This window comes from Hoplias malabaricus, chromosome 12, assembly GCF_029633855.1.
Source record: "Hoplias malabaricus isolate fHopMal1 chromosome 12, fHopMal1.hap1, whole genome shotgun sequence".
In the NCBI taxonomy this organism is placed as follows: domain Eukaryota; kingdom Metazoa; phylum Chordata; class Actinopteri; order Characiformes; family Erythrinidae; genus Hoplias; species Hoplias malabaricus.
Window position 1 is genome coordinate 32,459,054 of NC_089811.1, and position 24,596 is coordinate 32,483,649.

General features: G+C 39.1%; 1 long non-coding RNA gene across 1 annotated transcript in view; it reads right to left on the bottom strand.

The window, feature by feature from the left end:
* Positions 1 to 8,436: 8,436 nt before the first annotated feature.
* LOC136710900 (uncharacterized) overlaps positions 8,437 to 24,596 on the bottom strand; it is a 93,884-nt gene continuing 77,724 nt past the window's right edge. Inside the window, exons 7-10 of the long non-coding RNA XR_010804680.1 lie at positions 21,765 to 21,837; positions 12,291 to 12,352; positions 10,370 to 10,464; positions 8,437 to 8,617 (exon numbers count right to left, since the gene is read on the bottom strand). This is a non-coding gene — a long non-coding RNA (uncharacterized lncRNA). The remainder of the gene's footprint in view (positions 8,618 to 10,369; positions 10,465 to 12,290; positions 12,353 to 21,764; positions 21,838 to 24,596) is intronic.

Consider the following 24,596-nt stretch of genomic DNA (forward strand, 5'->3'; position numbering starts at 1 on the left):
ATATTTATGAGTGTGGGCATCTTCAGGGGGTGGGAACATTGGTTGACTGATTTGCCAAATCCACATCGACACCAAACTGAACTTGAGGGGCGCTGCAGAAGCAGAATTGACCACAATAAAAATGTAATTTAGAAATATTTGTTCAAAATTTAAGCACACCTTGTATATTTTTTTATTCCATAACTATGTATTTCAACTTTTAATAAAACTAATTTTTCAAAATTTATTAAAGTGTAGGCAGCACGGTGGTGCAGCAGGTAGTGTCGCAGTCACACAACTCCAGGGGCCTGGAGTTTGTGGGTTCGATTCCCGCTCCGGGTGACTGTTTGTGAGGAGTTGGTGTGTTCTCCCTGTGTCTGTGTGGGTTTCCTCCGGGTGCTCCGGTTTCCTCCCACAGTCCAAAAACACACGTTGGTAGGTGGATTGGTGACTCAAAAGTGTCCGTAGGTGTGAATGTGTGTGTGTTGCCCTGTGAAGGACTGGCGCCCCCTCCAGGGTGTGTTCCCGCCTTGCGCCCAATGATTCCAGGTAGGCTCTGGACCCACCACGACCCTGAACTGGATAAGGGTTACAGATAATGAATGAATGAATATTGTTGGTGTGATTACCCTCTTAAATTAAAATTAAACTGTGGTGTGGAAAAATATTCCTGAAGACATATGTGAAAATGTATTTCCTGAAAACAACAGATCATATAAAGGAAAAGTGAGCACAAAAGGAGCTTTGATTTAACTGCTGAAGACTTTGTGTAATTTAACTTTTAATAAATGAAGGGTGGTCTCTGACATTTGCACACTACTGTACAAACAATCTATAACATCAAAGCCATAATACAGTCAAAACACAAAATTCTGTGGCAACACCTAGAGTGATCCAACCGAAGCTCACAAGATGACAACAACTTTGTCAGTGTGATCCTGTAATACAGTAGACCTAAGCCCAAAAAGTGTGTCTGGAGTGTATGAGTCTCAGTGGGTGACTGTGGAAGTGTGTGAAAAGCGGGCTCTCAGGTTGAGGATTGTCTGTAAGCAGACTTCATCATGGCTGCTGCTGCTCTGAGCGGAGGGAGAGGGATCACCGTCACTACATCAGCTCTAAATTACACAGCTTCTGCTGATCACACTGCCGCTGGAGCAATCGGCTGATCAAACACTTAGATCAGAGTGGGATTATGGGTAAGCCACAGACAAGACCAGCCTCTGATCCACTATAAACACACACAGCAAAAACACAAGTACACCTTCAGACGCACGCCCCAGGCCTATATCCCAACACACACACTTTATAAGCACACACAGACACACACCTACAGACACCCTGTGATCCACCATACAAACACACAAACTCGAAACCTCGGGCTAAGTCCCCTCGCCTCCACACATACAGAACCGAAACCCTGACACATTGATCTCTGCGGGTGAGGCAAGCTAGCATTGATTAAAACAGAGCTGGGTGGAGGGATCCTGGGGGGCGAGAGAGAGAGAGAGAGAGAGAGAGAGAGAGAGAGAGAGAGAGATAGACTCTACATTTTAACAGGAATGTTAACATGCATAAAGACATGACTGAGGATCTGGACTTTTGTTTTTTGATTGGTTCCTCTGTGCTCTCAGCCATCTGCCAACACAGCTGTACCATGAGGTATTACTACTCCTGAAAAGAATTATGGAATCACCAATCTAAGAGACGTTAACCTAGATTTATTTTTCTTTTGTAGCAAATCACAGATATGACACAAAACATCTTTTGTTCATGAAACATACCTTAACCAAACTCAGTTATTTGAAAGAATAAATATTTAATCAATCATCTCTTTCATTTCTAAAACAAATACCACCATAGATCCAAATAAGTGCAATTTACTTGAACAGAGAGTGCTTACATACATTAGGAAGCTGCTGGATACTGCCCCAGCAAGAGAGCTGTCATTTGAAACAATGGAAAGTATTATAAAACTCATTTAAGAAGGAAGTTTAACACAGTGTGTGGTCAGCTGTGTATAAAGGCATTTTCCTGCACTGTTTATTCTGGTTAAATAAGGCTCTTTTTGGTTTTCACCATTGTTGTGATTTGTTTGGGCAGGAGTTAATACAGAAACAACACTTGGTTGCAGACCAAAACAACAGTAGCGAGACCCTTAAGAGAACGTTTGCCTCGGTCCGGTCACAAACTCTGGAGCGGTTTGTTTGTGGTTAGAACTTCATACGAGCTTGATCCAAAGTCAGCAAGTCTAATCACCAACACTAATGGAAACAGCTGGCTATAAAATGAGAATATGTTAAGCTCTGTTTATTCATTGTGTATTCGCACGTTTTGTTTTGTTTGCAGAGAGATCAGAATAGTTCTTTTCTTTCCTTGTAGAATGATCGTGTGCTTGCTGGATTTTTCATTTGCCACTAAACCAAGAAGAGCTTGAACCCCTTAAAAAACCACAGTGTGATTTTACGAGCTGCCGTTGTGAGTCGGATAAAAACAAATGTGACCACTACTGTAGTTTTTTGCTGGATGTCTGCATTTTGTCGTGTAGAGTTACATTTCTCTTTTGCCAATCAGCATTCTGCAAGCTTTACACTTTGGTCAGAAACAAGAGACGACTTTTGTGACAGAGCAGCAAGAAACTGATTGAATGGAATGTAATTCACAAATAAAAAAAGCCAAATGATAATCACCACTGACACTTCTATTGTTATTCATTTGTAATGGCCAAGGAGATGGAGATGATGCTGGAAATTTACTCTGGTTTCACCATTATTAAACAAAGACAACTGCCTAAAGAAAGATAGCAGTCATTACTTCCACAGTTAGTGCAGAGATGTAAAAACATGGACATGTGACAAATTGTATATTTAAAAGCCGGGGAAACATACTCTAAGTGAATTGATCCCATTTTTTTCCCCCAGGGGTAGTCCACTATCACAAAATAAGGCTGTTTAGGTACATGATACTAATGTTTGTTCATTAAGATACAAACACAGTAAATGTATCTTCCCTGGTACAACAAAAGCCTTATAGCAAGGCAAATGAGCAACTTTTCATAACACTATTAAACATAAAAAAAGAGTCTGGAGCTGAAACAGAGTGAACAGAATGAATGTAAATTAAAGAAACAAAATGACAATGGGATATGTTACAAGTATATTTCCTTATTAAACATGAACTGAAGACATACCACTAGGGGGTACCACAATAGTGTCAGTTCAATAACATTTTTCTGAGTATGTAGATCGAAATACATTGATATGCCAAAGAAACAAATGAAATGGCAAGCTTGTGTCCTTTATAATTTAAGTATTTTCCTGAAAACAGGCTTTGAATTTTCATGATTCTTATGCGTCAAATAGTTGTGCATGAGTAATATGTAATATATTAATGTGTGATATTTTCAGACATTAGGAACAAACATTCTCAGCATGTTTTGTTATTTTTACATTTTACTAGGCTGTTAGATGAACCTATAATAGCCCAACATTGCTACCATAGCCTATAATGGCCCAAACAAAGCACTTCAGCTGCTGTTCACCCAAGCATTCGCACAAATCTACATTGTGTTCTATACGATCCCGTTGAGCAATTTACGGTGTCCCAGATGAGTTTTTGCCTAAAGTCATAATTGCACCCTGCCACACACCCCAAAGCAAACAGTGCAGATACGCCCTGAACCATCTTGCTAGTAAACAGATATCACCAATAAACTGTCGATGTTTTTAGACCAGAGGAGGGTGGAGAATTGAGAGAGTGGGACAGAGGCAGAGGATGTGTGGGAAGAGGATAGCACAGACCTCTTAAGGCAGGATTCATATGAGTAGAAATACAGCAGGGTTTCCTCTCTGGTGACACACACTCTCATACAGCCAGGAAGCAGCCACTCTCAACAACACACAAATAACTGCTTTTATTGTTCTCTTCCTGTCTGCTGCTTAGGTTGTAATTGTGAGAATAGGATTTTGTGAATGCGCGATCGTGAGAGAGAGAGACGACTTCACTCTGTAGTAAGCATTGTCTTTCCCTGTGAAGGAAGCAGCAGGATGTAAAGGCCAGTAAATGATGACCTCATTAACTATCACATGACTCTCCACACAAGCCTGACTGTGTCTGCTTCCTGTCCAAGTGAGTTGCTGGAATGAATGCATCTGTAATGAACATAAAGATCAAAACAAATAAAAAAGACAAGAGTTGATGAACTGAGCCGACGGCATCTAAAGTATTTACTCGTTTACACAAGCTTAGGGTAAACCAACCTCAATTCCCAAACACAGGGCTAGTGTATGAAATACTAATAGAAAAATACACAAAGCAGTGTAAAGACTAAGATGTTTGATTCATAATAAAATTGGGCCAGGACTATGATAACCACTGTGTAACGTCATGTTTCTTTTTTTAACAACCTTTAAGAAGCCTTTGGTCACAACAAATGAACCAGATTTGAATGCTCAACTTACTGGCAGTCTTCTGTTTTACAAATCTTCCAATGCACAGTTCTAAGTGACTGTTGTATTCTGGGGTTTCTAACACATTTTCAGTGGGTGACTGTACCACCGCTGTTCTCTGATTACACATCCATGACGTAACATGTACCTTCCTCTTCAAATAAGCATGCATATCTATGTGTGATCCTTGGAAGGCAGGCTTCACAGCTGTTTTTAGTCTGGAAGTCACGCAGTACTGAAGGTTCAACTTATTTTTGATAATTATTAAAGTTCAGGTTCTTAAGAATCTCCTGATACTACATATGTCAAAATTGGGTTATTATCCAGGAACGAGTTTACGCTCAATTCATTCAGAGCACACAGTATGGCTCCCATCAGACCATCACCCCTGCCTCTCCCACTCTTAAACACACACACACACACACACACAAAGGCACTGTCAGACAGGAGCCCACAGCTACCCCTCCCTCTCACACTATCTTCACAGAGACAACAGTCAAAAATTTTAATAAATATATGAACAATAAGCAATATTTAGGACAACATTCGTCAAAGGATTCTCTAGCTCATATATGTATAACTTTTACAGAAGCATGTCGGTTCTGTCAATGCCACCTGAGGCATTTCTGCATCAGCAGAAAATGTCCGCTGAATGTAATTAAACCAGAGTTACCCACACAGTCAACTTCTGTACAGATAAAGTGTGAGAGACACAGTCAATTGTGACAAATCATATAGGACCATGTGACCTTAGGAAAAACATCATCTTCAGAAAAAGGTCTAAAGTATTGGGGGCACCTTGGCAGAAAAATATAATCACATCAATTATTTTTAAAAATTGTAGAAAAAATGTTGCTTTACAATCTTTAAAAAATATCCCCTTAGATATTTTCCTGCCAATAATTACCATTTTTTTACATTTTGAGACATTTTTACAAAAAGCCAGCAGTTTCTTAAAGCCCGTATAATATACAGAGGGATACAGAGACTTACATAAGCATAGAACCCAGCGTATCTCTCTCTCTCTCTCTCTCTCTGACTCAGCTCAGTGTTTTGGTTATATTTTAAGCCCGTAGACAATTACAATGATTACCATATAAGTATGCCTTTCTAACTGGTTGGTAATCAAAGCTACGACATGCACAGGTCCATTTCATATCAGGCTGTGAACTAATGGGATGGCCTATTTAACTTTTCTACACTCTTCTGCATCCATGCTGCCTTTTTAATGTCCTCCTCTCCTGTACGACCTCTCCTCTCCTCTCCTCTTTCCCCCACTCCTCTCCTTTCTTTTTCTCCTGACCAGTCTGGCGATCGGTAGCATTTCAAAGTAATTGCACAGTTATCCTCAAATTAATGCCTAACTGTTTTACAACACACAGAGAGAAAAGGCCAAGCCAATTATTATTCTGTTTTCACCTTACAGAAAAGGATATTATGCTAATGATCCTCCCAACATGAGCATGAAAAAGCTTTTATTCCTGCCAACAGATGCTCCCAACCCCCATTCATTCTCTGATATGTACATTCACCATGCAAACACACCAATGTGTGTGTGTGTGTTTATTCATCTGCATTAATTAGTGTGTATGTATTAACTAACCACTATGGATCAAAATAAAGATGGAGAGGTTATAAACAGCACTGACTCTGGAAAAGCACAGTCTTTATTGCTGTATGATCATAATCTTTGGGAAAGCGTTCAATTTTCATACAGTTATTACAACTTTGACAAAAAGTGGTTTACCGCTGTCCATTTTAAAAAAAGCAGCTCAAGAAAAGGTAGCATGACCTTCAGTGACAAATGCTGGTAACTCTTATTAAGTGGTTGAGTTATTTTTCTTTTCTTTTTTTTATCCAGTCACTGCAGCCTATTGAAATCATGTGCACTGCTATAGCTGGAGAATCCATTATTATTATTAATGATCCTTGCACACAGAAAATAAGTCATAATCTCCAGTTCATTCTGTATATGAATAATATTCTGTGAGCAAGCAACATACACAATAACTCACAGCACAGAGATTATTTTAAAGCACAATATCACCTGTGCATCTGTGTGGTGAAGACGAATCAGGGCTCGACTTCATGAACAGTGATAAACTTCACGCTTCCACAGCCGAATGAAGCCCCTGCCTGGAAAATACACACACACACACACACACACACACGCACACAGAGACAGAGTGTTTATTAAGCTGAGACCAGAAAAGCCGCAAGAGATTTCTGCTGTATATAAATAAATAAATATTCTTACATTGCCTAAATAGCCCTCATATTAGCGGCAGTGTGCAAATGATCACTTAATGAGCTCAGTGCATTTAGCATAAAGTTGAATTATACTGATTGTTGCCCTCATATTTTAGCCGCAACACCCCATCCCCGGCCTAAAAAATATAAATAAATCTTTATGCTTTTCACACCCATCATGTGACAGGAAAATTGGGACTGGAAGGCATTCTCCAACATGTGTGTCTCTCTGTGCATGTCCATGTTTTTGGGTTAGTTTAATCATGATGTCAGCTCCCTAATAAAAGGTGATTAGGGAAGGAAAGATGCAGGTTTTACATGTTCCACAGAACCTCGTCTCACAGGGAAGCACACAATCTGCCTGACAAATGGCGTCCGGTTCAGATATTTAACTACATCTGCTTATTAACCAGCTCAGACGCCCATAATTGGCACTTGAGCCTCTCATGTTAAATCTGGCTTCAGCTAAGATCATTTATCAGAGAGTAGGCAGACTGTCAGCAGGCTGCGAGATAGGGCTGGGGAGCTGATGAACCCAGATTAGATCCCGATTAAGCAATAGGTGGTGGTGGTGGTGAGGGGGGGGGGGGGGGGGGGTGTACCAGGGCAGAATCAGCAATCACACATCTGATCTAATATTCATAACACACATTTGGCATTATGTCTAATGAGTGAATAGGAGGCATAGAAATCAGTGGACAGACCAAATGGCTATAGTCATGGGAGCAGTATTTCCAGCTCTGCATTATGCAGAATGAGTTACAAGGGCCCATTATTATTATTACTTTTATTTTTTGCTTTGATTTGATGTGAAGAACTTGACCTAGATGTAACAGTTTTCAAAAGAAGCTTAACATTTTAATACAAATTGGAGAGAGGGGGGGTTAAATCTTACCATGCTGGTAAAATATCATCAAGTTCCTCGCTCTTTTCTCTAAAAGTTTTCCAGGCAGCTGAAAAGGAAATATGATAATGAAACACACACAAACAATGAATAATTCATTGAGGTAAACAATTTTGCTCCATCTGAGGAGCTTATGCATAATTTATATGATAATTTCAATGTATTTTAGCATTTGCTTTTAAGCCACTTCCACACTTCCACTAACCCATTTTATCAACAATCTCATATGCTGTAATCATAATTCACACAGTTCAGAGAAAGATGGGCCGCTGTTAAGGGGAATGTTTATTGCGGAACTGATTTGAAAATCCATCAGAAAAAGAAGAAAATAAAAATTCTCTGTATATTTAGCCTTATCTGTCAGACGCTGTAAACGGAGCAGATTATACACGAATGGAAATTTGACAGTTCTGTTCTCGTTCGAAGTGAGGCTGTTTTGTGCTAAGTCACCAAATCAAGCAGAGGAAAACTCACAGCGTATGAGGAATACTCCATCTCCGGTTTAACACTTGGGCTTGTTTACTTTGCATCGCAACAAACAGGTTGGTTTATGTGCTATAGTGAAGTAGTTTAAAGTTTATAGGTTTTATAGCAAAGGATTTATTTAAAAAATCAGACATATTTGTGTGTTGTACACATGTGCATACCTATGTGTGTGTGTGTGTGTGTGCATTATGGCAGAAGCTTGAAAAACAGGAGTAGGTAGATGTACATAATTACAGATCATGATGGTGGTGACCAGCTGCAGGTAACAGAACCCCACCTCCTCTCTCTCTCTCTCTCCTCTCTCTCGCCCCCCACACTCCCCCCAACACACACACACTCTTCATAGACAGGCTTTGGCAGCCTCTTTGCTCCCAGAGTCTCCAGCTGTCCAGTGGGGTGCGCCAAGTCACAGCTGAAGATCCTGCATTAACATCTCCTCTCTCGCCCTCTCCCACTCTCTCTCCGATGGAGGAGGCTGATGGACCTCAGCATGCTGAACTCACACCCTGCCCTGCCGCTCTGACCCTGCTGACGGCCACACGATGGACAGAATCTGTGATCCAGAAGATTCCAACACAGAGAGGAGAAAAAAAACAGAGACACAGACAGAAGATTTGTTCTAAATAACAGAGAGTGGGATATTATTAGAGGAAAACTAAGACGTGATAAGTTTGAATTATTTAAAAAGCAGTCTGTAATACTGCTCTTCCATTCCGAGCATATTATCACTGTTCCACTCCATTTTATTATTGGAAGTGATGCCGTGTGTGTGTGTGTGTGTGTGTGTGTGTGTAGTAATGCGATTAATAATGATGACATGACAGTAAATTAATAGCTAGTTAAGTGGAGGTGTTTTGTCATCATGTTATTCATTTGCATGCGATCTCACCCTAAAGACACGCCATAGGAACAGGAACTAATTCTTGGAAGTGTGAGTTAATTTGAGATTTCAGAGATTTTCATTACATATTTTCCGATTTTACATTTTTTAACACATTTTTTTAATGTTGACACTTTGGCTCCTTTTTAATAATAAAAACGCTCCAGAAACAAAAACAGCATTTGAAAAGGATTCAAATAAACCAGTGAATTTCATCCAAAACCAGACAACAAGACAACTACAAGTCATTTTCTGAGCATATACATACACAAAGAATCCACAGCATGTCATCGGAAGTGAACCTGCTTCTGTAAATACACTGTAAATGCAGATGGTGGCATCAAAGCAGTAGCTGTCACTTTAAACATATTGGATGCCATGTGTAGGTAATTTCTATACTGTTTTAAAGGGTTTATAAATAAATATTTGCTGTCCGCAATGGTTTCCTTTAAGCAGTCCTCTAGCATCATCTGCTGTAAATTTGCAAAACCTCTCAGTGCCCACAGGGGGCTCTAGTGTACTACAGATTCTGCCCCCAGTCAGATCTATAGACCTCCAGCCTGAAGCTGTCCTCACAGCTGCTTTCAGTGGTGAGACCCTTTAAGCAGCTACTACATTCACATCAAAACAAGCAGCAAATACACAGAGTACGTGCAAGACATTCCGTAATAGTAATAATAATAATAATAATAATAATAATAATTAATACTACTAATTATACAATAATAATGATTTCTTCTTAAAAAGGTCAGTTATTTTATAAGGAATCTCATACAAATGGCCTTAGCAATGGCAGCAGGAGGAACAGGCTATCAAAGAACGCTAATACAAATTTCTTTCTATTCTTGTACACAAAATATTCCTGTATTTTTTCTGAAAAAACAAAACAAAACAAACTTTAGCAGCTTTAAAGCAGTATACATGTGTTTAAGTGTGTGTCAGTGTGTGTGTATCTCTCTCCCCGCAAAAATCTCTGCTAGTGAGCAGCAGTTGATGAGTGGGTCGGAGAAGCGTCTGAATTTTAATGATGTTGAAGATGATATTGTGTGTCCTTCAGCTTGTTATACTGACACCAGCACTCCATAAATCATCATATCAGGCTATCGTAAAATCAATACCAAACTGCAACCTCAGCGCCAGCGTGTAATACGTTTCTCAGCCTTCTAACAGCTTAAACTTTGCTGTAATACCGTTCGACCTATAGGTTAAGATCAGAGCATGCTTAATTTGTTTGGTAATAGAGACTTTCTAATCCGTAATGGAGTGTCTATTAGCCGAGCTTTGGTGGGCACACTGGTGATCAGTTGGTGGAACAGTCACAGCAATTAAGTTTGTATCTTTGTCCTGGAGCGAGAAAAGCCAGCTTAGACGCTCAATAAATGTTAATCCAGTGAGGAGTGCTGTGTGCCTTTGAACAGGACTCACGCCGTGTTTTTTCCCATGCGTTTGCTTTCATCCCTCTTCCGCTGCCCTGGCCTCCCCACAGAGAGTAGAATCTGGACCCCGCACCCTAGAGCCCGCTGGAAACAAACACAAACAGACTTGTTTTATACAGTGGAATTATGTGAGGTTAATTAAAGGTGAAGAACTGTGAAAAATCAAAGACCACCCATTTGTTTGTTCAAGGGACAATCTTATAAGTAACTTTTGGGTTTTTAGGTTTACCACAAAATAAACAAAACTCTCAGTCACTAAATTTAATCTTAAATATTTCATTTGTTTGTTCTTACAACATTATGTTCCCCTTCAAACAGACACTAAAATTCATAATCCACTCACAAAGGAAATAAAAAGTGGGAAAATACTTGTTTTCAAACTGAAGTAAATAAATAATACAAAGATAAAATATATTTTATAAATATAATATATGTGAAAAAACGTGGTAGCTCACCAAAACTGTCCCAATTTTGAGAAAAGAAAATAGTTACAAAATAGAAGAAAAGCTACATTATAAGTACAACAGAAATGGAATTAAATTTGATGTATGGAGGAGTCCGAATGTAATGCTGGGATTGTTTGGATCGTGAGAAGCAGATTCTCTGACTGAATTTCAGAGGTGTGGAAATATATTTTATTTGAAAAATAACACAAGTATCATGAAAAAATGGAATCTATAACAAAAGCAGGTCAAATACGAGATCACATTAATGTTTTGAGGCTTCTGGGTAAATTCCTGTGAAATATGTGCTGTGTGTTATTTTTCTGATGATGAAAACTAATTAATTACATTGAGGATTTTGTGGGGTTTTGTGTGTATTTTGAAGGAAATTAAAAAATGGTAAGGTGCAGTCTGAATTTTGCAGCGTTGTATAGAAACTATGCCTCGTGTCCCACTGTAAATACATATCTGGAGACACAGAAAACAACAACACAGTATGTATTAGGTACATATTAAAGAGCTTTGTGTAAAACAGCATAAAAGCAGTGAGAGTTGTTGTTACGATACATGAGGTATATGTGCGAGCATGTGAAGGCAAGTGAACGGTAGCAGACTCAGTATTACCATATAACACACCATGTAGTTTTGCATATATCTCTATGGATTCTCATTTCATTCCTATATTTTCTGAAAAAAAGACTGAAGACGGAAAAAGACTGTAATACCACTGGGTGGGATTGGTTTTAGAATTATTGCTCTAAGCAGGACAGCGCTCTCGTTCCGGAGAAGCTACATATGTAAAGGGCCAGGCACAGGAGAGGAGCTCGCCAAGCAATCTGTGAGCTGCAAACAGCTTATGAAAGTCAAATGGAAATGTGGCATAATCTGACAAGTAGAGTCTGTGCTTCAAAAACAACCCTAACAATCCACACAGAAAAAAGAGGGTGCCTACAAAAGAAAAAAAAGAGAAAAGAAAAACAGGCATGCGTGCCACAGGAAGTGACTGTGACATGTTTTTCCACTGCTTTTCAGGTGCTTAACACACACACAAGCATTGTAAACCCATTCAGAGAAACCATATACGGACACAAAGAAGATACACACACACAGACCCTGTCCTAAGTGAAATTATGTGATTAGCACGTCCTACAGTATGTAATGTTGTAGTGCAGGAAAGTTTTACTGTTCAGCACTAACATTATCTCCATCATTAGAGTAGTGCTGTATCATAAATGCAGCTTAGCGCCCCACTGAGATACTCAGCACTCAACACGCTCATCATACACTTCCCCTGATCTCCACCTGAAGAGCCTCCGCAGCTGCTGTATAACCAAAGCCCACATAATAGCTTCAGGGTTTGTCTGTTTTTAAACAGCAATATTGGTACATTGGATAAACTATGAGTCTCCCCAAATAAGGCAAGGACATGGGCACGATACTAGACACGAGAGAACAGCAGTCATTTACCTTAAAAAGAACACATCAGCGACAGATGAGCTGCAAGGTCCAGGCATGCAGAGGTCTAAATGCTGCACAAAAAAAAAATTTTAATTAATAGGTACATTTTTACATTTAATAGGTATGTTTTTGAATACAACCCACATCCTGACAATTTAGTCTTCCTGGGACTTACTTTTACCAGTCACTGATGTTAAATAAACATCGCTGTCCAATTAAAATTATAATTTTGGGTTTTTATTGATTTTCAGTTTACTACATCATTTGAACACAGCAGCTGTTCTTCATATTGTGTAAAAATTTCATGATGAATGGACTAATAGAAATAATCCAAAATTACTCGGATATAATCCTTTTCATATTCACTTCCACTGAAAGAAGGTTTTTTTTCCTTCTCTTGTAAAGTTACTATTTTAGGAAATACATACTTTTAATTGGATCATGACGATATGTAATTCACGCTGAAATTATATAAATATAATATAATTCTTTGCAAAAACATTTTCCAGTGCTCTGTTTTATCCCAGCAAAAAGAAACTAGAGCATTAACACATGTACATTCTTAATGCACTGTTAATTTCCCTTGATTTGACTGTATATGCACACAAACCACAACTAGGTACTGGGATTGTTTCAGTCGCATTTGGAAGGGAAACTAAGTTTTGCTTCTTTGTGCCCGACTGACTGAAACATTGAAACGTATGCATGGTAATGATATTTTGCTAGGGTGGGTACAGGGAGAGATCTTGAAATTATAATGGGTTTATGAGACTCTGAAGAACAGATTCCCTAATTGCAATCAGGCAGAGCAAATCTGAATCACAGAAGCTCACGCTGTGGACACAGGCAACTTTATCTTCATCAGAGTATCTCCCAATTCTATGCAGTATTTCTGCAATGTAAACATCCATTCTTTGCTAAATAATTATGACAAAACATCATTGATAATATGTTTTACAGTTAAACGTCATAAAGTGAAACACTTTTTCTATTTCTGTCAAACGATTGTAGATATTTTCCCCTGTAGTTTTAAAGCTAAGGTCTGTATTTTCACGCTCGTTGGAAATGATGTCTTATGAAATATTTCATGAGAAATAACAGGTCAAATTTCATACAATTTTTGTGAAACGCGGGATATCACACACACGTCTAAATTACCCTTGAGAACTTCTAATAAATGTATATATTATGGATCCACATGAATGACTGCCTCCTCATTATTGAAAAACCAGTGATCCTTCTTTGACAAATGCTTTGCAGACGATGGTGGTACGGCGTAACATGCTTGGTCTTGTTTCTCCTAAATTTTAGTTATTAATAGCAGACAGAAGGCTGCCCTAGACACTGTGATAAAGAGTTTGATAATTGTCTCCTGACACCGTAGATGGTTCTTCTGCATGAAAGGCTGCAGGCTGCACTCTTGTTCAGATAAGATCAAATCCACAGGTGCTTCTGACCATTCCTCCACTAAGAGAAAAGGAGACTACTAAGGGTCTGAAAAAACTGAGAAAAAGAAATAGACATTCATTGTCTGTAAGCATTTATCAAGTTGAGGGTCACGGTGGGTCCGGAGCCTACCCAGAATCACTGGGAGCAAGGTGGGACCACACCCTGGAGTGAGCGCCTGTCCTTTAAAGGGCGACACACACTCACACATTCACCTACCAACATGTGTTTTTGGACCATGAGAGGAAACTGGAGGACCTGGAGGAAACCTACATGGACACAGGGAGAACACAGACAGTCACCCGGAGCGGGACTAGAACCCACTTGAATCCTTCAGGTTGTTGGAACTGCGTGACTGCAACGCTACCATCTACGCCACCGTGCCGCACTAAGAAATAGACAAAAATGTACAAAAAGAAGCCCAGTGCTCAGTATTTACTGAGTGTGTTTCCAAAAGTCTTTTGAGGTTTTTACTGCAGATTTCACACCATTAAAAATAAAGTGTTAAACATATACCAGTACATTCAGTCCTTCAGACTTTCTGTGTAATTTTGTTAAATGTTTTCTTATATTTCCCAATGAAAAAAATATTTTATTTAGTATTATTATTATTTTTTTCTTGAAATTATAATAATAAAAATATTATTATAAACAATTATAACAAATTTAGGTGCATATATAATGTGCTAAACAGGTTTCCTTCTGCAACGTCATTATTACATTTACATCAAAGTATTGTTGTGTTGTATTCTGATCCTGTACAACAACAGCAATTGAAATATATACAAGAAAAAGCACATAACTGCACTACCTATGGTGGAGATAAACTTGTGATTGTGCTAGTTGTATATATACAACCTAGAATATATTTTAACATTTTATTTATATTAACAATGTGAGAATGTAATCAAATCCATCATCTATTAAAATATAGACTAATGAATGAAGTAATTCTATATAATTAATCTCACATTATGAGAGTGCATTTAATCCATATTACTTGAATTTATTCCTTATTTCCAACAGGATGCTTATTACTGCACTGCTTTGCGTGTCTGTCCAGATCTTCGCCTTTCTTTTGTGTACACCCTCTTTTAAACAGTGTTTTTATGTGAAAGCAGTGCACAGAAGCATGGCCTTAATGACTTCAATAACACAGACTCCACAAGCAGAGATCACAGACACAGACGGAGAGAAACAGATAGTGACTGTAAAACAGTAATCTTCCTGTATGGGAGAATGACAAGACCTCCCAGGAGGCTCCTCTGTGGATGACCAGGGGTCTGCAGGGTAAGAGTCTATGTGTGTGAGTGTGTGTATGCAGTTTTATGGGCAGAGAGCTGGACTGTCAGTGTGGGAATTTGAGGGCACCCAAACCGTGACCTCCCACTTCTCAAGAAAGCCATACATATCATCCAACTGCTGAGTACTGCAAAAAAGTACTTAGTTTCTCTCTCTCTCTCTCTCTCTCACACACACACACACACACACACAAACATTATATATAATATGTGTATGTGTGTGTGTATTATTCAATTTGTAGTCTACTACATAATTTGGTGTGGGATATATTACGTGACTTTGACAAGAACCAGATTGTCTTTCTTGGTTAAAGTATCTTCAAAATGGCAGGTCTCCTGAATTGTTTCAGATATGCAGTGGTTAGTACCTACCAAAACCGTGCACTGTGTTCTGACGCCTTTCCATCAGAAAGAGCACTAATGTTTTCTGCAATATGTTCTCCATTATCTCCTTTGTGGGATTAGAGCAGATGGGCTAACGTTTGCTCCCCTCATGTTTGAATGAGCCTTGGGAACCCATTACCCTGTCGTCTCTTCACAGGTTATTCTTCTTTGGACCACTTTTGTACTAACCACTGCACGCCCAGAACCTCTCACAAGACCATTCTGGAGATTCTAATCAAAACAATATGACCATCAGAATGTCAAAGTTGTTCAGATCTTTATGCTAATTTCCTGCTTCCAACAAATCGATATCAAGAACTGACAGTTCAGTTGATGCCTAATATTTTTACCCCTAGACGCATGCCGTTGTTACAAGAATGAGTGATAATCTTCTCAGCAGTCAGCGGTTTTAATCCTGTGGCTGCCAAAATGGTTTCTCAGGAACAATGTCACACAAGAAGCACCTTCTTTGTTTTGGAACATTTCCATGATTTTTACATTTTTTTAAACAGGGACCGAACCAGTGAATTGTTTTATTAAAAGAGCAGGCAGTTGCATGTAAATATTTATCATGTCAAAAGAAAATGCACTGATTTCCATTTGCCACTCAATGGCAGCCTTTCGCATGGAAGTTATAAGCTGTGTTTCTGGGTTGTTTACTGAGGAAGGCACAATAAAGTCTTTGTGAATACATTTGTGAGACACTCGCTTATTTTATCCTTTACACCTTTTACATTACTTTACTCATTTACATTAGATAATTATTGTCAGAAATGTTTTATCTAGTTATAAATGAAGCAGCGCGTTATTTCTGTAGCTACATGAACATGTAACCAGAAGGTGCCTTCTGCAGTCCTAGAAAGAGAGAGAAAAAAGCAACATCAAAACAGAAAAAAGCTAAAGGTCTCTTTATGATGAGGCTGCCACACAATGGCCACTTTCTCTCTCACTCTCTCTCTCTCTCTCTCGCACACACACACACACACACACACACACACACACAAAACCTTTAAGAGAAAATATCTATCAGGAGGAGCGAATTACATTGGGTTGAGAGAGAGAGAGAGAGAGAGAGAGAGAGAGAGAGAGAAATGAAGCAGTCTTTTCAGTGCTGGCTGGCAACATAACCTTCAGGAAGCTCCTATTTTTCATTAGAGTGGTGTCAGAACACTCTGCCTTTAATAACACTCATCCCAGCTCCAAGGAGAGCAGAGCTGCCGCTTTAGCCACATAATGAATAGAGTCGAATGGGCCCAGACACACTTAACTCAATGCCACACACACACACACACACACACACACAAACGCACCAAGCTAGCAACACCCAACTTAGCAACACACACACAAAGCTATAAACATACCTAGCATTACACACATTCATCAAAAATCATCACCACACACACACACACACACAAAAAAGCTAGCTGCAGTTCGCTAGAATCGCATACAGACTACAAGACCTTTCTTGATATTTGCAGTTGGTACAGGCTTGTTTTGTTTTGTTTTACCAATGCATCCCGTTTCACAAAATGAATTAGTCAAAACTAATGTATTTATAACTGAATGAATGAAAAGTAAAGGATGATAATTACAATTAATGTCAGGCTTCTTTTGGGAAGATCTTGGTAATGGAAAACAAAGCAATGACTTCCATACAACTTCCAAGCATCACACATGTTTATATATACCCTATCAGCCCACACACACTAGCTAGATGTGATAAGAACAGGTGCACTTTGTTACCACGTTGCCTGAGTATCAGCAGCACTGCCATTTATAAGGCATCTAGTTGTTGAGCATTAACAGAGGTGACTCCGTCTCTGTGCAATGTGATGCTTTTAATGAGGCTCGTTAGAGAAGTGGTGGGCAGTGAAAGGCTAACGAGGGGTCCCTCTCATGATCTGCACATTTGAAAGTGATCTTCAGCTATAAAAACATGTCAGCTTCCTCACACTGGAAAATTGCAAATTGGCGAATGTGCTGAGTGTGCAGAAGGGTGTTTTTTTGTGCTGACTGCATGCGGGGCATGCCGTGATGGATGCAGGCTTGACACAGTCTCAGTGTTCTGGCTCTGCGAATAATGAGTATCAATGTCCCCTGTGCCGAGTATGCAAAGAAAGAGAGAGCAGAAAGAGAGAGAGCACTGTGCCTTTAATTAAAGGGAGGAAAAGTCAAGGCAGAAAAAAAAACACGCACACACACACACAAAATGATAGCCATTCTTATGTCAGCAGAGGGTAGAGTTATGGTCAGATAAGGCTGTTACTACAGGACTCTAATAAGGTAGATCCTAATGTCAGAGCACAGAGATCATGTCTGGGTCACTATACATCTGCTCTTTTGCAGTGTTCTAGTTCTACATCATGGAGATACGTCCTTCATTTGTATTTCACGCCCAAATACCAAACTTGTGCAAAACGACAAGATCTGTGATATCTTTATGTCAACTATCACTCACACTGCTTACTAGAATATGTTCTAGAAGCTCACAGAAGTACTCAGTAATCACCGAGTCATTATTCTGTTAATAGAAGCAATACAACACCCCCCCCCCCAAAAAAAAAAAAGTACACTCAAACTCTTCTAGTAAAATACACATTAATCATATCCCGCATCAAAATGTGCGAACACACAATGCACATCCCTAAAGGTTTAAGGGGTTAATCATAATCTTAAATAGCTCAGTTGTGGACACAGTTCCCACTGAATATTTCGCTTTTGAGCTTCTGCAAGTTCAAAGCCTCATTATTTATAGTAAGGCAGAAGGAGTCATCACAGACAGATCTCACACTGATATTTCTGCAGAAATACAAGCTAAGCATCGGTTCTTCTGGATAAACTCATGACAGGATTCTCCAGAGTGGGTGGACAGAAGGACCATACAGTCAATATGATGAGCACATCAGGACAGCCTCGGGTTACAATGCCCCAAAAGCTCTTCTCCCCTCATGACCACCAAGGGTTTTTTGTTGTTGTTGTTGTTGATTTGTTTGCTTGGTGTTTTTTGGTCACTGTTTCTTTCCACTTAGTTTGGCTCCTCATATCAGTTCATTCTTCAGTTCTTCAACTCTCTCTTCTGCATATCTATGTTAGGTCCAGATCAGACTCTTTCTGTGCTAATGGAGCTATGTGAAGATCGTGAGGAGAAAGGATAATGAGAGAGAAAGAGAGAGAGAGAGAAAGAGAGAGAGAGAGAGAGAGAAAGAAATAAGAAGAGAGACAGACAGAAATGTATAATTAGGACTGAAAGTTTCTTGGCTGCTGGCGACACAGAGCAGGGGAACAAGGACATTAAGTTCCATTGTTGAGTCCCCCCCTTTTCTTTTTTTTTTTTCTAATTGCTTGCCGTCTTTCTGAACACTAGTTACATTTGAGTTCTCTACACCTCCATTAAACTGGAAATGGAACTCTGGCCCTCTATAGCTGAGAAAATGTTACAGTTCCCATGCATCAGCCACTGTATATTTCAGCTGCATTATAATATAAACCATCATTTAAATTAGACATGATTACAAACATGTGCTTTTTGGGGGAAGTGCCAAAACACAGTCAGATTTTAAGCAATAAAAAAAATGCAGAGCTATTGGAATGTTCTATGATTTTTATACTAATGCCTATAGAGCCGTATATGGACTAAAAAAGTCTGTCAAAATGATTAAAAAAGAAAGTTTATAGAAAAAGTTCAAAGGAATATTTAGAAGCCCAAAGATTACTAACTCTGAACTCTATGTCATTAAAAGCTAAACTAGGATTACAGTATGTCTATTGCAGACAACATTCTCTTGTCTGTAACCCTTATCCAGTTCAAGGTCGCGGTGGGTCCAGAGCCTATCTGGAATCATTGGGCACAAGACAGGAACACACCCTGGAGGGGGCGCCAGTCCTTCACAGGGCAACACACACTCACACCTATGGACACTTTTGAGTTGCCAATCCACCTGCCAGCGTGTGTGTTTGGACTGTGGGAGGAAACCGAAGCCCCCGGAGAAAACCCATGGTAACACCGTGAGAACACACCAAACTCCTCACAGACAGTCACCCGGAGCGGGAATCGAACCCACAACCTCCAGGTCCCTGGAGTTGTGTGACTGCCACACTACCTGCTGCCCAGTCAAACTTAAAAAAAATGTAATTATATTACATTAAATAAACCATGGAAGCATTTACATCAGAAGGAAAGGAACATTTTAAACCATTAAACATGTACACCTGTTACTTTAACATAGCAGGTTTCATGTCTGAAAAATTAGATCATGCTAAGGCTAACACAAGCTAAATGTTTAATGAAAAAATACTAACAATGGCACGTGCAGAGTATGTTCATATTTATCTTTACACACAATATGAGGTCATTTCAGAACAGTTGACAATAATCTGACTGATCGTATGTTTTTCTGTCATTTTTAAACATTAATTTATTATTATTGTTATTATTTTAGCAAATCCGGTACACACTATAATTCAACTTCCAAAACCATTGCATTCTGATCAAGGTGGATGTGTATCCGGAGCCCACACAGAATCATCAGAAACAAGGCATCCATTATTGTAATGTTTGTATAGATTCTATAATTTGGATAGAGTGCGTAAGACACTAAATTACTCAGTAGGATATTTGCCCCATTTCTTATTTCTTAATCATTCTGTCTCATCATTTTAACTGCAGCTTTGCTGTGAGAAAGTATCTCCTTCTCTACGGGGGACCAGTAAAATTTAAGCAGTATTTTTAACCTTTTTAAATTACCAATTATAACATCACCTCTATTCTGCCCTTTCTCCACCCCTTCACTGAATGAAAACACTCACTGCTCAGCTCTGAGATACTCCCTGCTGGCATAAAAAAAGTAATCCATGATGGAAGTAGCTAATGTTACAGACAATGTGTCGTGATTCCAGATTCATAATTTAATGCTAGTCGCAGGTTTTTGTACATTTTAAAGGTCATATGAATTCAGGTTGTGGGACTAAAATGGGTCTTAAAGAAGACTAAACAAACATCTAACTTCATTGCCAGGCAAAGAAGCGTGCTTAGTAGAGTCTTAGAATAATCATGTTGTCCTTCCTACCAGACAATATTGAACTTGTAATCATTTTACAAACACCAAAGCCAGAAAATCTATTTGTATTTATCTGTCTACAAATGACAGACGCCTTCCTGCTGGCGTCCACTCTAACCAGTTTCATTAAGGCTCGTTAAGGTGCTGAGCGGTTAGCACAGGCCTATCGACAGACAGAAAGGACACGCTAATTAAAGGCTATTTAAATGTTTATTTCAAGACAGTAATGGAGAGACACTTATCATTTAAAATGCAGTTTGGAGCACTGGCTCCGAGCACAGTAAACAGCCATTATAAAATGCTCTCTCTCCCCCTCTCTCTCTTTCTTTTATAGAGGCATATGTAGGAATGGATCCCTGAGGAATTCTTAATGTGGTGGGATGTGGTGAGGAGATGCCTGTGCCCAGCTCCGGTAGATGGCAGGTAAACACTCAGAGTTTATGTCGTTTTGCATATGGTGGAAAATAAAAGAGAAAAATACACCTGAAATCACCTCTCGGAGCCCTGCCAGACATTTACATAACTGAAAAGGCCCTAAACACTCCACTCAGAGCCCACTCAGAATGGAGCCTTATCTTTCATTTTTAATTGACTGTCACAGCTGTGCATCTGCAGAGTCATTCAGTAGGAGACAGGCAGTTTCACTGTCTTTATCATAAGGCTAATGCCAGAGGAGGATGAATGGAGGTAATTATACAGTAGGAAGGTGACTTATTCTGCTGTGTTCTCCTATCTGAACTACCACTGTAGGTCACTGCTATACTGCTGTATAATAAGATAAAATAAGCTTAGCACCAGAGGTTTTACTAGGGTGTCATCTTTGGCTGGGTATTTGGATTATTTGGGTGGGCAACAACAAAAATGCTGGGTGTACATTCATTTTGAGAAGGGGGAGATGTCCAAAAGAAATACAATTACACCATCCATTCTTTCTATAGATCTGTCTAGGATCTATATATATATATATATAACTTGTGTATTTAAAAGGCAAAAACACACTTCTGGGAAACTCCCCCTCATTTCTTTTCGTTCAGAAGCTCTCCATCTTTAATTTGGAACGGTATGTTAGAAGAATAAAATGACGTACATGGCTAAAGTATAACTTTTAATTCCGTGTTTGAATTACCACAGAGTTGTTTAGTTTTGTTGCACTTTCAGACTGTATTTATTTCCGTGCAGTTAGTGGTCTACTGAATTTGGAGTCAGTTCCATAATAATTCACCTTTATTTATTTATTAATTCATTTTCTTTAACTGCTTCATCCAGTTGAGTGTCATGATGGGTCCAGAGCCTACCTGAAATCACTGGGTGCAAGGAGGAACCACACAGCGGACAGGTCTCCAGTCCATCACAGGGCCAATTAGTAATCTGAAACCACAAAAATAAGTCAGTATTACCCACCTATAGGGCAAGAATAGAGCAACACCCTCATCTCTTTTCATGCTTTTCAATGTTCAAAGGTCTCTCCACAATCCAAATGCCTCCAGATGCTGTTTGAGCAAGGGCTTCGCAAAAACACTGAATGGTTTTCAGCATTCATATGGTGAGGAAACATTCTCTGAAGTTTATGAAAAAAGATTTATTTGTATTATTAATTAAAGTCGTGAACAACGCTGAATGCGTAAACTTCAACAATAGTCAAAGGAAACAAACATAAGCGTCAATGTAAACATTATAAAGAAATGCTCTCTTTTCCTACTGAGTGCAATTACAATCACAAAGGCTATTGCTGAATGCCGTATTTAGTGCTAAGATGATGTTAAGTATATCATTTTATAACTACAATTAAAGGAACAAAAAATAGCATTTTTACATTAAAATTACAGGATCATTGTGATGCTTTACTGAGGAGTATGGTGTATTCTCCCTGTGTCTGCGTGGGTTTCCTCCGGGTGACTGTCTGTGAGGAGTGTGGTGTATTCTCCCTGTGTCCGTGTGGGTTTCCTCTGGGTGACTGTCTGTGAGGAGTGTGGTGTGTTCTCCCTGTGTCTGCGTGGGTTTCCTCCGGGTGCTCCGGTTTCCTCCCACAGTCCAAAAACACACGTTGGTAGGTGGTTTGGTGATTCAAAAGTGACTGTAGGTGTGAGTGAATGTATGTGTGTGTGTGTTGCACTGTGAAGGACTGGTGCCCCCTCCAGGGTGTGTTCCCACCTTGCGCCCAATGATTCCAGGTAGGCTCTGGACCCACCGCGACCCTGATCTGGATAAGGGTTACAGATAATGAATGAAGGAATTATGTTCAGAATCGCCATTTTTAATAACAGCATCATGACAGACTTTCAACTGTTTTCATGTTTAAAAACACACTAACATTGAGTGTGGGGGCACCCTGCTGTATGTAAACAGACTTCCCATTGGCTGAGCCAGTTGTGACTGAATAGTGAGTTTAAAAAAGACACTGTTTCACAAATCACTTTAAAAACAAAACAAGACAAGACAAACAAACAAACCAAAAACACAGTAAAACGTATACATTTAATACTATTAAAACTAGTGCTACGTTTTCAAGATTTGAGCTGGAACCCTGTTCTTTCTCAACTTTCAGAACGGCTCATACGTCCACACAAAATATTTAAAAAAATAACTATAAGAGTTGTCATTGGATGGGCATAATCTATCATCCGCCCATGCATAGACATGACCCTGCTTCACACAACTCTCCACTTCTCCTTCTCTTGCTCAGAAACTACAAAGAAAAAGTTAAACATTTATGCAGTTCCTAGTCCAGCATTTCGCCAGCACAAACCTGGTGAGAAACTAGTTCATAACCTGTGGGCAGGAAATTTGGAGTATTGACTAATTTTGGTGAAGTTGAGAAGATGGACCGTAGCATGTGCTTTGCTGCTTTGTTTAAGCACTCTGTGAGAGATATTGATTATAACATGATAAAGAGGCATGGTGCAGATATCCCCTGAGCTGCAGGATTTTCCACAGCAGCAGAATTATTAAATAAAGTACAGTTTTGCCTTTCTGAAATCTACCTCCAAACCTCTCTGGCCACTATCCAACTTGGCTCTTTCAGCAATTCACATTAAAAACTATAAGTAACCACTCATCGAACCTTAGAACATATTGTGGCATGCATGATGAAATACTGTGGAAAATGTTTACAGACTTATACTGAATTTGTGCTGCATGCCTCGTTGTGACTCAAATATCTAATTAAACTGACTCAGATCTCCCCATCACAGGAGCAAAAGGGCAGAGAATGAAATCAGGATTCATTTCACATTTATTTCTGTAGATATTTCTTTACTGAACATAACAATTGAGGAGGTTTTTCGATGGAAACCTAGCTCCTGCCAATTAGAGACATTCAAATCTGCAAGTGCCTCAGACCCATATAAGATAATAAACAGAGTGTCTGCTGTGTGCTAGGATCAGAAATGGATTGTTTCATATCATGGCCAATTATGAAAGTGCATCACTAGTTTTCCATGCTGTGTATACATTTTTTCTGATTTAAGCAGCTCACCCTTCACACTATTTAAAAAATGTTTATGAATACTGAAACTAGGACAGTCAAGCTAAGTCACGCCGGACCTCCATCGGCTGCATAGTATTAGTTGTACACGTGTCTCCTGACATTTCAAAAATGGAAACATTGCGTCCAAATTACATACCCTCCATATTAAAGGTCCTTGAGTGCTTCAAATCAATGTTTTTGTTTGACATGTGTTTTTTATTCTGTGATATTGTGGTACAGGAAAATGTAGGGCAATGCTAATAAATGCAGAAATGAAAAGGTATCAGTATTTTGGTGTATGTAAAGCTGTTAAGGCAATTAATTTTAAGAATTTGAATGTATTAACAACACAATTTCTAGTATCAGTTCTGCCTTTGTTCTTTGTTCGTGCTAAATTAATTCCAGGTGTTTCTAAGACAACCAAGGTTTCACTGATTCAATGAATTACAATTATTTACTTATTCATTGTAACAGTTTACTTAAAACCAAGGCAGATGAGTTTGATAAATGCATTCATACCACTTTATATCTGCACAGTACTTCCCTTCACAATTTGTGAAGACACCTGAGTTTCAGCTCTCCTGTCACGCTTTGTGCATTAGCGGAGTAGGGCTACGGTTGTGAGATGTATTCAAAGTCCTTTAGGGCCCATGTAGAAAAT